A 14,358-nucleotide genomic window follows, 5' to 3' on the forward strand; every position below is an offset into this window, starting at 1 on the left:
TCTGCACTGATAGCTGGAAGATGAACAGATAACAGGCACAGATGGTTGATAGATCTCAAATCTGCTAATGACTTCATTTGGCACACAGAGCCCTAGAGCAACAGTGCTAATGCACAGTATGCCACAGCAGAGACAGGCCTGTCAAGCCCCTGTTTAAAGTCTACAACACTCAAGTGCTTGTGCCTACAGTCCAGGACATCCAGGCTTTCTACTCAGACAGAGCTTCTCGCTCTGAAATGGCAGTTCTGTCCATGGTGGGAAGGCATTTGCTACCTGAACACTGCCCTGAAAGGAGCCCTGTAATGAGGCACATTTGAAAACTAGACCTTTGTGCCTCACATATACATGCTTACAGGTTTTTGCCATATCAGGAACTTAGAATCCAATTCTACGTTGCATTCAACTCAGACACACTTACTGGCTTCCATGATGGCCACAGAAACAAAATGAGATGAAAGAGATATCAGAAAGAAGAAAATAGGTGTAGAGGAAAAAAAAAAGCTTCTTCAGTGTTTTGACAGAATCACAGAAAAGCTGTGATTCTGTCAAAACCCGCAGGGATCATTGACTCCAACTCCTGCCCAAGAATCACACCATGGGACCAAGAGTATTGTCCAAAGGCTTCCAGACAGAAATCAAAACATATTAGGGAAAGTTTTCTTATTTAGATTTTCAGACTAAGTAAAGGGCACAAGTAGTTAACTGTTTATGATATTTGCTCAGAAGCCAAAGTATGCTGCAAAACCATGAAATTCGAAAAGTTTGTTTCACACCTTGACTGAATTCACAAGTGTTTAATTTTACTTCAAAGACTTCCTATTAATCTCCTGTGCCAAAGCATCAACATTTTGGCTGAACTAAAGACTACCATTACCTCAGAGCTAGTTACACCAAAGACAGGCATTTCCAATTCCTTTCTTAGTTCTTCATCTTAGCCTTTGGACATCTTTCTCACATCAACTAATATTCAGGCCTTTTTTTGCTATCCTAGCACATGAAGTTTTCTGATGAGTGTGCAGAAGACAGGTATCCCTTGCAGATAGGCTGTCACCACCTACAAGACAGGAGACCAGAAATTTGCCCTGACATTAACAGATAATTTAGTGCAAGTGTGCTTCAGGCATCCCTTTATAGTACTCAGCTAAGTGGTGCAATTTTGATTGAAATGGAATGAAAATAGGTCATGGTAAATTACCTCCTCTCCCCTTAATCCCACACATACTTCTCCAATCTTTCAAATAAAAATATTTAGTTATGCAGCTAAGTATATTTGATTACTAAGAATTTCAAAGCCATCATTACTAGGACAAATATTATGTTTGCTATGAGCACCTTTTTCTTTTTATATGCATGTGCAACATATAGTTAAAAACCTGAAATTGAAAAGGTAAGCCTGAAATATGCAAAATTATTGCACTCAGTGTAAAACAAAATATCTTGAATTTTTGCAGGACTCCCATTAAAGTTTTGTGCAACCTGTCTCAGGCTTTTCACAAATTTTCCTCTGACAACAGTCAGCAAGTCCCATGGTCCCCTTGGTGAAATTTTAGCTTTTACCCAGCTCTGTAAATGTTATTATTATTCCTGCTTTTTGGAACAGAACTGAATGCATCTATTTCGGGAGCAGAACGGGAGAGTGGGAGCTGTGAAGCCACTAATGGATCATATTACAGTATGCTTGCAGCATTTGGCATTATTAATTGGAGTGGAGTAGGAGCATGACATCCTTCTCTTCATCCTCATTTTCCTACTGGTAACTCCACTCCTGTGAAATGGGGAGGAGTTATTAACTTGATTTCAACAGCCACTGCACGCCCACTTATTGAAAACACACTGCTTGTTTATGAATGGGATCAAACTTCATGGGCATCCAGGAGTCATTAACTGACATTGTGTTTGTCTTGCCTATTCTGTTACAGAGATGTTTAAATTCTTTGTAATGGTATATTTAAGAAAAAAAAGAAGTTAGACTTACTATGAATTATTAGGGTGAGATTCAGCTACAGATGCTTGTATGGAAATTACATAGGCAAAATCAAAACCTTGATGAATTACTCTTACATAACCTCAGCTAATAATGTGGGTGGAACAAAGTACTATGTGCCACCTCTTTCCATTACCAAGGTGATTTTCTAAGACAAAACTATTAGACAGTTCAAGATAGGTCAGAGAAATTCTAACCTAAACATTTCAGTGTTTGATGATGTCTTATCACAGAGGCAATATACTTGCTATTCCTTTTGCAAGTGCTTGCTGAGCTGGACCTTCAAGTGTATTTAACTTTTGAAGTTCATCAACCATAAGTCTTTGGATTTGGTCTATTTGGCTTAGTGGAATGTTTGCCCCTTCCCTTCCCTTCCCTTCCCTTCCCTTCCCTTCCCTTCCCTTCCCTTCCCTTCCCTTCCCTTCCCTTCCCTTCCCTTCCCTTCCCTTCCCTTCCCTTCCCTTCCCTTCCCTTCCCTTCCCCTATGGTGTCACAATATCTTTTCTGCTGAGGGGAAGGGATAGGGAATGAGAGGGACTATAAAAATCTGGAGAAAATTTTTTTCATGCCGCTGCTTTAAAATTGTTTTCACTAGGAAATTTCTGAAAGCACAAAAGCTGAGAATGTTTGAAAGAAATTTCAAAAAGAGTAGAAAAAAAGGAAACATCTCTTCCAAAATGTAATGACCTGAAATGAGTACTTTTAAATCTAAAAAACAAATGTAAATAAATGTCTTCATTTTGAAGTTTCTTCTGAAACTGGCAACAAAACCCATTTGACTTGATTAATTTAGAAACATGGAAACCAATTTTTATGAAAAAACACTTTTTCTCAAAATTTATTTTTAGATGCAGCATGTGGTTTTTGAACCAGCACTAGTCTCACTTTGCTAATTGACTTACAATCTAAACCAGAGATGACTGGAGAGTTTTAGGACTGAACCAAAGACTTTTTTGGTGAAAAGAAATACATGGCAACTCGATATGGAAGCATACAACACTGACAACCTAACTGTGTCCATGATCACTGACAAGCCAGGCTAGCCCAAACCTTCTCTGTTTTGCATTAACCAAACAAAATTTCAGGCTCTTATAATGTTTGTGCATTGAGGCCCAAAAGAAAATGGATACCACTGCCAGTTCCTTTCATTTTTCTTACACTTCTTCTCTGTAGATAAGTTACTATTGTTTTTCTTTTGACATACAGTTTTATCAAAAGGAATAACTATTGTTCTTTCTATCATATCAATGAAGCAAAAAAAAAAAAACAACAAGGTTTTAAGTTACTTGGATTTATTTTCCAACCTATTCCTATAATTCAAACTGGGTGACATTATTAGTTCTACAAATCAGTGCATCAGACATGCCCTTTTCTAAATTCATCACTTTTAGAGTTATAACCCCCTTTCTTCCCATTAAAGACATTAGGAAGTCAGTAAGACAATAGGAATCATGTACTGTTCTTCCAGATGGTTGGCAGTCAAAAATCTTCTGAGAGCAGGTAATTTAAGTTATGTGTAAAACCATGATTTGGCAAATACATGTGCTGTTTGTAAAGTGCCAACAAAGAATATCCTAAATAAACTTTCTCCTTCGAACGTTTTTGAACATTTGGTTAGCATATGCCTGCAGAATGCATTTTTTCCCACTCTTAGACCTTCCGTCCACAGGCAGTGTATGAAGAGTGCTGCCAGATACAATGACTGATGCTACTGTGCCATAGCAGGTGATGGGTCAGAGGCAGGCTAGACCTGCCCAGGAACAGTGAGAAGGAGTGGAGTACCAGCTGGTATTCATCCAATACATCAATTCCAGGAGGCGATTAGAACTTTAACAGGAAAAAACAAAACTGCGAAACAAAATCTCACTCTCTATTCAATTCTGAAACACTGGAATACCTAGCTGATTGCCTTAATGAGAGGTCTTTTGAGAGAAAAGAGTGGTGACCTATTGAAGGCACTGAAGAGATTGTTTAATCCAGACCACAGCTGAAGATCTCTTCCTGACTGAAAGGAAAACTGTGCTCTACACATGTGCACTGGCACTGAAGGGTGAATATGCCCACATCAGAAAATAGAAGGATATGTAAGCCAGAATACATAAGATAAACTCAATGTAAGTACAAAGTAGAACAGTATTTAAATTAAAGATGTGATGTGATGCATAGAACAAATTAAAGCTAAAGCAGTAAATTTAAGGCCCTTATAACTCAAGCACTCAGTATTCAATGGGTTCTTGGATTTCTACAGAACGTGTGCATTCTTAATGTCTCTGATCTACTCCCCAAGGATTTACAGCCAGCATTTCTTTTATATCTCTATTTTGGGGCCATTTTTTTCAAACAATGCAATGATCAGGAAACAGTTTATATAATTCAGTTTTTGGAATTTCGTAACACTGGACATCTCTCAACACAGCACATACGTGTCCAGTTACAGTGAGGTACAGCTTTTGTGCTGATGCTGCTCATTTTCTCATTCCCCCAGTTCTAGTCCAACATTCTTGGACAGCCTTATTTGATGACAAACTGTAATCAGTGAATGATGTCAGTGAAAGAAGATTTGCTAGCATTTTATGCTATATTTGACATAAGGTAAATCTAAAAAAACTCAATCCTGCTCTGTGGTCCCGGTCTCCTTTGGACCACGGGGTGCATGTGGCACCCAGGACCTAAATCAGAACATTGCAGAGCTGCATTTCTCAGGCCAGGTCATGGGATTTTGCTTGAAAGGCTCTGGATGCTACAACCTGCTCCAGTCAGAAATGACTGAATAGTTGGTACAAAGTTAAAGGAATCCCCTTCCGCATTTTGCCTGGACTCTTTTTACTTTTGAAGGTGTTAGTAGAAATCAACTGCTATTTATGCCAAGAGAAGGAGCCATGCACATATATTGGGTGGTTACATGGGAACAAGGCTTTCAGAACCCACAATGCCTGAACTCCACAAACCAACACCCAGAAACACCACTCCATCCATGAGGATTTCTTAGCAGAAGGCCATTACCTCAACAAAACAATAAATTCCCAACATACTATTCTACCTAAAACTGAATAGAATGCATTTTCCTTTGAAACAGTGTTTTTCTTTACTGTACCAGATTAGATGTAGCAATTATGTGATTTTCTGCATTGTTAATATACACTATTTCTATTTAAGAAAAAAACACACAATACTTAGAGGCAGCATTAAGCACCACCTCCATTTGAGCAAGAGCCACAGAGAAAATGTAACAATTTAGTCTAAATTAAGCTAAAACAGAGAGCTCTGAGTCAAAAAACATCTAGCAATAAGTTGATAAAAGCGCTGTAAACCAGCTAGATATAAAGTAGCACAGCTAGAATCATAGCTTGCAGAAAAAGTCACAAAAAAGCTGAACTTCTATGTATTCTTTCTACTTAATGAACTCTCTCAGGGTATACAGACTGTAAATTGGTGAGAAAATGGTCAAATAATTGCATTATTTGATCTTTCACTTGTAATGGGGAAAAAAAAAGTATTTAATTTTAAAAAGTCTCTACCAGATATGTTGGAAATAAAAGAAGGTTATACAAACACTACATTGAGCCACAGTTCAAATGCTTGTGGGTAGCTAACTAAAGTTCACAGACCTGTATGTAATTGCTGTCTACAGGAAATACTTGTGTTAGCAAAAGAATTTTCTCCCTGCTCCTTCACCTTTGCCCTTGCACAAACTCAGCAGCAAAGAAAGCTCCTAAGAGCATTTCTGTGATGAACAGGGCTTTCTCCACCCCTACAAGATGAACTAAATCTTACCGTCAGGAAAAGAATCTTTCAACTTCTCAGAAACATGCTTTTAGCAACTATTAATTGATAAAGGATATATTTTTATACAAATAAGCTTGAAACAAAATAATCTACTCCCTGTTCATATATCTTTGTCTAAACTTCACATGGTTGTTTTGGGGTTCTTTTAAGATTGCAACAAGAGTAAGAGCACAAAATTTACACTTATTTTAATGTAAATTGGCAGTGACTTCAGGGGCACGAGACGAGTTCAACAAAACAGCAATCAGGTAGGAAGAAAGTTCATAAATTGAACTTGAAATAAAATTTCTCTGAGCACTGAAATAGGGTGATCTAATTCCAAGTGGCCAAAAGTCTGTAAAATTCAGACAAAACAAATCACTGACAGTCTGCAAACTTTGATTTGCTTAATTCCTAACATAAGCTCTTGACTACAAATGTGCCATGTTAACATTAAATAATAAAACAAAAATCCATTTTTTTAAAACCAAGACAGTGTCTGTGATATCATTAGATAGCCTGAACTGGGAAGTTGAGCAAACATTTTTAAAAAATAACATTTTAATTTTTTTCCCCCTAGCTTGAGATACCTTGAAAGGCACAGAAAGTTTACATTTATCAAAATTGGTTGTGTTTTCCCAGGACTCAAATACATGTATCAAAATGATATATTGCCATTTACAAAGTGCCATTTACTGCCATAACAATACATTTTTCCATGGGAAAGTGACACTTTTGGGTATGTACAAGTATCAAAGTTTCTTTACAGGAAGAGTTGCATCATCTCACTTATACATGCAAGACCAGGCAAGTAATTACCAGTGTGTAGCCTGGAAAGCTGATGCTTTCATTCAATTTTCCTTATGTTACAATTTTAAGTCAATAGTCTTCATAACTTAGATTCAGGATATCAGAAACTTTAAGAATGTGACCTCTGCATTTCAAACTCCCAACATGCACTCTATTCACTGAGAAAATTACAATGGCCTTGTGTTATACATTCCAAGGGAGAAAGATGGCTGAGGGGGCTCTGATGGATTTACAAAACTAACAAAATATTCACCAAAACCCCCTTTGAATCACAACACTATGCTAGTGTTTCATGCTATTTTTTTCTGATATTCAGATTCACTCTTGGAAAATCCTTATGTACAGTTTTCATCCTCTTTACTTTGAGCTTTTTTCTCCCTTTTGTGCACATCTGATCTTTACATGCACCCAAAACAAGAAAACAGTGATTTCAGCGAATAATGAGGACCCTCTGGCATTGCTATTACACCTGACAAAAAGCAGGGTGACAGCAAAGAACATAATCATTTTTGGTCACAACAAAACTTGTGCATCCTAGGAAATTCCTTGCCCCACATCCGAATGAAAACTCCAAATTTACACCACAAAGCTCTCTTGTAATCATCACAAACTAAAGAAAGTGCAAAATTGGGTCAGAAATATGAACCACAAGGCAGAAGGTTATTCAAATCTACTGTTGCATTTCTTCTGCCGTTTATGATGCTGACTCCTCTCCTTATGTTCATACTGCTTTTTACACAAACATCATGCCAAAAACCTACATGTCAAAATACATTCTTCTGTGATGAATTAAGACCTTGAAAACTGAGTATCATAATCATTTGGTTATGATTATTTAAGAATACATTCTCCTTACATTTATAACTTGTCTCTCGTCTGATTTGGCTGCATATGAAAATTTTACCTTTAAATTGTTATACTTTCATGACTAGAACAAGGTAAAACTACAAAGTAATTCCAAAACCCAAGAGATTTCACTCTAAGGAATCTTTCATGAGACAATAGGATTTTAAAACAAAAAATTACAAAATCATATTAGGTAAGTTTTCATTGTTAGCTTTTCTTATGAGAGCCATATGAGAACAAACAAAGTACAGTCATTCCTTTTTCCACCAATGTGGAAATAATTCTCTTGTTTACATGTTATGACAGAAAAGAGCAATTCATTCCATCAATTCTTAAGTTACAGTTAAAATGGACTTTTAAATTATTTTACATGCTTTGTTACATTTGGCCATTCATCTAAAATATAAATCAGCTGTGTGAAATTGTAAAATTGTAACCTTTAGGTCTTTTAACAAGAATCTAAAATATCAAGCTTTCATATACCAAATATTTCCCTGGTTTTGGTTTGGTTTTGTCTTTTGTGGTTTTTTTTTTTTTTTTGCTTTTAACCCTAAAAAAATTGCAAAACATTTTGAAAGTTTGAATCATGATCTAGCCTTTATAGCCCGTGTTTCCAGACTGAGTCCAGCTGGTTTACAATGGAGAGTCAGTAATATGCCCTCCTTGGTGAAGTGGAAACAGGTGCCCCTTTCCTTTGGCAAAGCTCTGACATGAATGAAGCACTTCAGCTTCAATGTTGTTACCTCTTTGACATTTTATTCTCGCTGTGATAGCACCACATGGAAGTATCTTTTGAGCTATTACAGCTATTACTACTTGATGGATTATCTAAGTCTGTTGTTCAGATTGTGTAAGATATTGAAACCAAATATGTGAAAATTTTCCCTTAGGATGAAATTTAGATTTTTAAATCTGTTTCTTCAAACTACATCTCTAAACCTCAAGTTACATGTCCATGACTTTTAACAAAGAAGATAACAAGCAGGAAAAGAAAATGCAAAAAACACTATAAAATGACTGAATTTATAAAGAGAAATAAAACAGAACCCCAAACTACGTGAGATGATGTATTCAAAACCAAGATCAAACAGATAACTTGTTTTGTAATTAGCACTTATTAATTAACTTATTAGTTTTTGGGTAGAGTGTGAAAGAGAGAATCTGGCAAAATACCAGTCAAGGCTAATGACTCCACCAGCAGTTCAAATGTGTTACAATATGCAGATTGCAAAAGAATATAGGTAGAGTTTTGCTATTAAAACTATTGCAGAGCTTAGCTCCCTCAGTATTTCTAAGCAGCAATCAATCTCAGACACAGTCCTTACCTGTAAGAGCCTGCTGGTCTGATCTCGAAGGTGTCAGTGTGACAATCAGTGGCCAGCAGCAGCTTTTGCCTCTGCACAAAAATGCAGGGCTGAACTCAACCCTTTGCAGCTGAAGCTTCACCTGCCTGTGCATCTCAAGGTCTCTGGCTCCAAGCCACACTCACTAATTCACAAAATCTGTCTCATTAACTAAGGAGTTAATATCAGTGGGACAGCTGGGGCTATGTAAACCATACACCTTGCCTTGGAAAGGGGGCTGGAGAAATACTGGAGTTCATCCACCGGCACCTCAGCACCTGTCTCATGGATATTGCACTGCCAATTGTCTTATTGCAGGAACAACTGAACAAACCAGTACTGACACCTTGACCACATAATTATTCTCTTCTGCTGATTTACAAGTAAAAAGGTTCAGTTGTCACCTAACTTTGTACAAACTATTCATTCATTTGATGATGGAGAAATAAATGCTCCATGCTTTGCTCTTGTTTTAGAAAGAGGACCTGCTCATGCAAGCACTTACAGAGAAGTTTTGTTTTCAGCTGAGCTTTCCCAAAAACCTCTAAAGGGGGGCTCACAGGTAGGTTACTGCTGCCATTTCTCACCTGCCTCAGTGAGTCACCCTGCAACCCAAGCCCTGTGAAAGGCTCACCCATTCACTTGAATATTGCTATTCCAGTCAAAGCTAGTTGTGTTATATGGCTTACTGGGTCTTAGTCCCTTCAGTGGGACTACTGTCAGGAAGAAAATGTGAACTTCAAATTTATTTTTTATTGAATACACATATGATTTTCATGCAGAATCTGGCCATTGGGAGGATTCTCAAGGCAGAGAACCCAGCACCATTCCCAGTATCTGCTGCATGAGATGGGATGAAGACAGATACAATTGTGCAGGGTGACTTTTTGACATGCTTATTATAATAATAATTATTATTATAATTTTATATAATATAAACATGTTAGAGTGGGAAATCAAGTGAAGAACACTTGGTCTTGATAAGTAAAAATTTATCTGTTCCACAATACTTCCCTTAGACTGGATAACAACAGCAAAGGTCAAGAAAGCTGAGCAGGCTCTAGGAGAGCTGCATCACTACCAGTATGTGGGAAGATAGAAGCAGGGATGTTTTAATCAAAACAAAAAATAATTCTATCCCAAGACATATAAAATGGCAATTGCAAAATAAATCTCGCTGATATTTACTTATTCACACTTCTCTCTGGAGATCTGTGTGCATGACTATGAGCATACTCTCATGCCACTTCATGTGTTTGTCTAAAAAAAGAGATGTTATTTAACAATATGGTCTTTGGCAGAAGTTAGCCGTAAAGCCACACATTTTGCAAACCAAGTACCCATAGTAACTAACGGCACAATAACTGAGCTTAGATATTTTTGATTTCAAAATAATTCACAAATAAAAATGCTACATATTTAAATCAATAAACATCTGAGCCTGTTCATTCCCTTCATTTCAACAAGCAAATAATTTTCAAGGAATCATTTACCCTCCAAGTGCAGCTTTTTTCTTTACTTTTGGAATCCCTGATAGCAGATTGAAAATCTGTCAAAATTAATTTAAAATCAGCTCAAACCTTTCATTCTTGCTGTTGCTATTTTTGACCTCCATGAGCCAACCATGAACTACATAGTAAAAATTCACACTCAAATATTAAATTGTGACAGTTCCTAAGTCTGCAGACATGTATGCTGACTTAAAAATTAAGGCTTTTAGCTTATTGTAGTTTATTACATTCCATTGCAAAGTAGATGCTAAATGTAAATCACAATCCCAAAGACAAGATGGAAGATGTTCTGCCCTAATACATTAGCAATTAATGGAATAATGAATCTCAGAAAATATTGCTTCTTTATTTTTTACCCCACATAGAAATTGTCACCCAGACCACCATGATGAGACTTTTTATTTTGAGAATAAATTTTTCTTTTTTTCTCCTGGTATCATCTCATTATAGGAATAACCATTTTTGTCATTTTTCTTGCCTCAAATTTGGGAAGTAAAATAACAGGGCATTTCATCAGTAGGGAGAAATGAAAAACGTAATGCTTTTGGATATCCTTTCCTCACTACAGCTTCTCATAAAGCTTCATTCCTGCTTCTCACTTTGGCAATTCAGTTTTGTGACTACAGGTTGAAACCACATTTCAGAAGGCCTGAAATACTATTTTTTGTCTATATATGTATAGCTTTATATTTCTATTTGCTTAAGGACATCAAGCAACATGTAGACATTAATTAGTTAAGCATTACAACACCTCTGTGAAGAATGGAAACGCAGAACTGAATAATAAAGATGTTGAATGTAACACCAAGGACACAAAGCACCTCAGCAGCAGTTTGGCATACAAAGGAATTTTCTTGAAGTCGTTGAGTGTATCCAAAAGGTTTACAGTTAGAAAGAAAAAAACCCTTAATGTCATTTGGAAAATAACAGAAGCATAAAATCTAGAACTGAAATAGGATTCCTGGTTTTACACTTCCCTGTGGCACATGTTGATGGTGCAGTGCTGTAGTACAGCTGCAGGCACAGCGCTGTTCGTGTTATGCCAGTTAAGGGCCATGTATTATTTCATGTCTTCTGTCCTGGCTGCATGATGCTGTGAAATTGGACAGCAGCTCCAATGCACTGCTCTGGTACATTTTCAGCCTGCACTTGCCTTTCTCCACTGATTCAGATTACTGCATGACCATTACACAGCAAATTCATCAAACAGAAAACACAAAAGGGGGCAACACAAAGAGGAAGGGAAAAAAAATCTCCTCAGCAGCCAAAACCCATAAAGCTGCAGAGTGCTTTTAAAACCTCAACCACAAGCCAGGAAGGGAGACCCCTGAATTACCTGGACAAGAGCAGCCAAACAGCACAAGACAATGAGCTACTGCAGAGGGTCCAGAGGAGGCCACAAAGATGATGAGGAGCCTGGACCAGCTGAAGGAGCTGGGCCTGTTTAGTCTAGCGAAGAAATATCTGAGAGGGGATCTCATTAATGCATATAAATATCTCAAAGGAGGGCGCCAGGTGGATGGTGCCAGCCTCTGTCTTCAGTGGTGCCCAGTGAGAGGATGAAGAGCAATGTTAACTAAAAGACAAGAAGTTTCACCTCAACATGAGGAAGGACTTCTTTACACTGAGGGTGGCACATCACTGGAACAAGATGTTCAGGGAGGGCCTGGAATCTCCCACTCTGGAGACATTCAAAACTCACCCAGATGTGTTCCGGTACGACCTCCTCTAGGTGACACTGCCTTGGCTGGAGTGGATGACCTCCAGAGGTCCCTACTCTGTGAATCTGTGATATGCCAGAGCACAGAGAGGCTGCACAGCCCACCTGGCCCCCTTGCTGCATGGCCTTCACCATCCATGTACTGCAGCCTGCCTTGGTGGGGTGATGCTGCCTCTCAACACCCACAGCACAGACAGTGAGGGAGTGGCTGTTGTGGGGAAGGAACAGCTTCCCTGGGCCCCAGCAGGCAGGGGAGCAAGTGAGGGCTGCAATGTCTATGGCCTCAAATGTGTGTGACTGCTCCTGGCTAGCAGGGCATCCAGAAAATACACCCAGCACTAAAGATGTCAGGCTCCAAATTCAACACTAAACCCAGCACAGCTGGTGTGCTTGCCTGTGTGCCCTGTTAGCATTCACACTTCCCAAATATTTCTGACTTGGGGTCTAAGAAGGTCTGAGTTGGCTCCTGTCCCCTAGTGAGCTGAGAAAGTCACTTGTGCCCCAGGGAGGCTCCCCAGAAGGGCCCTTGGTCACCAGGAAGCCCTGAGGCTGTCAGAGCACAAAGGTGACAGAGCTTCTTGTCACTGCCCAGCAGCCACCAGTGGGCTCTGCCCTGTCCCTGCCCTGAGCCCCCACGCTGACTGTGCACAGGGCCAATTTACACCGGTTGCTTTCCTCAGTGAACAAGGTCATGGCAAAATACTGCTTTGAAAAGATTACAGTACTTAACACATAACCACAACAGAAACATAATTATTTGCCTGACAGCAAATACTTTCTGTTCCTCCTCCCCACCCTTCAAAAACTACAGAAAGCAGCTTTAGTGGAAAGCTAGTAAGTAAACAGATGCCTTTAAAACAGGTGTGACAAGAAAACCAGATTCTGGAAGAATTTAAATTATTTTCTTTCAATGAAAGATGAAAATGTGAAAAGATTTAAAAGGTTGTCTTGCCCCTTCCTCTTCTTTCATGAGGAAATAGCCCTCAGTAGCCAAACGTTTACTATACACAAGAAAAACAATTTGTCATCAATAGTGTATTTTCCAAAATTATACTCTTGTCTGTATATTGAAAGCATGTGCAGTTTCTGGCTCCAATACAAGTTATCTATAATGAATTTTAGGAAAGAAAAAAAGTGGGTTTTTTTTCCTGAGAGAAGCAAAACACATATAAATGGCACATATAAATGTGAGTAGGAAAATAATACATGTGGGAAATTATGTATCTAGAAAAACATTCACTGCTATTCATTTTCAGTGGACAAATACTATGAACTATTTTTCTTGGAGTCATTGAAAGTACACAATGAAATCTGTGCTATTTTCCACTTTGGGAGGAACAGGTTGGCATGAGTGGCAACTTGTTTCCTTCTGTTTTCAAAGAAGGCCCCAACTAGAGAGTCTTAATTCAAATCCACATGGAACTTTTTAAAAACTGTGTGAAAAATTATGATTTAAGATCATACATCCAAGTTTACATCATATCTCAAAAAGAATTTAAACAAATTTCTGGTTCTCTGGAGCCTTCATAGATGCTTCTACAGGTATACATGCTGCATATAGCCTTCTGTGAATAATGCCTAAAGCACAAGGCTTCTTCAGGAAAAAAAAGCAAATCTGGTCACTCAAATCATAGTCTTTCTGGAAATACCAGTTTTCCCTTCTAGAGTAAGTCCATAAACCTCAATAACAACACCAAGTAACAGAAAAATGCAAACTATTAAATGATTCATGCTGCTTTCAAGAACTTTTCTTCAGTTTTCCTGCAAGACAGTTGAAAGCAACTCTGTAGATGGCATGAATACAGGAGTGCAAAAACATTTAGGTTAGCAGACCAGACAGTTTGTTCTCAAGCAAGTAAGATTTTAACCAAAGTGTAGTGGTGTTAGATAGGACAAGGTACCTGAGCTATGTTTTACCCAGACAATATCTCTTCTGGAGGTTATAATCAAAAGCAGCTGGGGCTCAGCCAAGTGAGAGGAGAAGATCCCTCACAGGAAGAATAAGGATAATTTGTAAACTAGATTTAACTGATGGTCTGTCAGTAAATGTCGTCTTGCAAAATCTTGAGTGTTTTATTGAAATGCCAATCTTGTACAATTCAAGCACATTTAACTTAAGCAATAACCTTTATGAGATTTGGGGAGTTTTCTCAATTATTTTCCTGGCATTTCCTATTTGTAAGACTTTTTTTTAATGAAGTCTCATTCTAAATTGGCATGAGTCAGGCACTTGGAGCTCAGCCAGCCACAGCACTCTAAAACACACCCAACAACAAAAATACAGACATTATTCTAAAATTACAATAAATTTTTCTAACAGCAATGCTAAACAGTCTGCACATCCTACTATTGAGCTATTTGATTTCTCAAATCAAGAAA

At 38.1% G+C, this 14,358-nt stretch overlaps 1 protein-coding gene across 11 annotated transcripts in view; it reads right to left on the bottom strand.

Moving 5' to 3' along the window:
- The window catches only part of SMYD3 (SET and MYND domain containing 3), a 385,946-nt gene that overhangs the window by 82,791 nt on the left and 288,797 nt on the right, over positions 1-14,358 (bottom strand). Inside the window, exon 1 of one of the 11 annotated variants that reach the window (XM_059468075.1) lies at positions 11,962-12,011. The exons of 8 other annotated variants lie outside the window; for them this stretch is intronic. The gene's annotated coding sequence lies outside the window, so the exon portion shown is untranslated. Of the gene's footprint in view, positions 1-8,730; positions 8,853-11,961; positions 12,012-14,358 lie in introns of those variants that run through there. 2 more of the 11 variants (XM_059468074.1, XM_059468078.1) reach the window with 2 other exon arrangements.

The sequence above is a fragment of the Ammospiza nelsoni genome, chromosome 3 (assembly GCF_027579445.1).
Source record: "Ammospiza nelsoni isolate bAmmNel1 chromosome 3, bAmmNel1.pri, whole genome shotgun sequence".
Lineage (NCBI taxonomy): Eukaryota > Metazoa > Chordata > Aves > Passeriformes > Passerellidae > Ammospiza > Ammospiza nelsoni.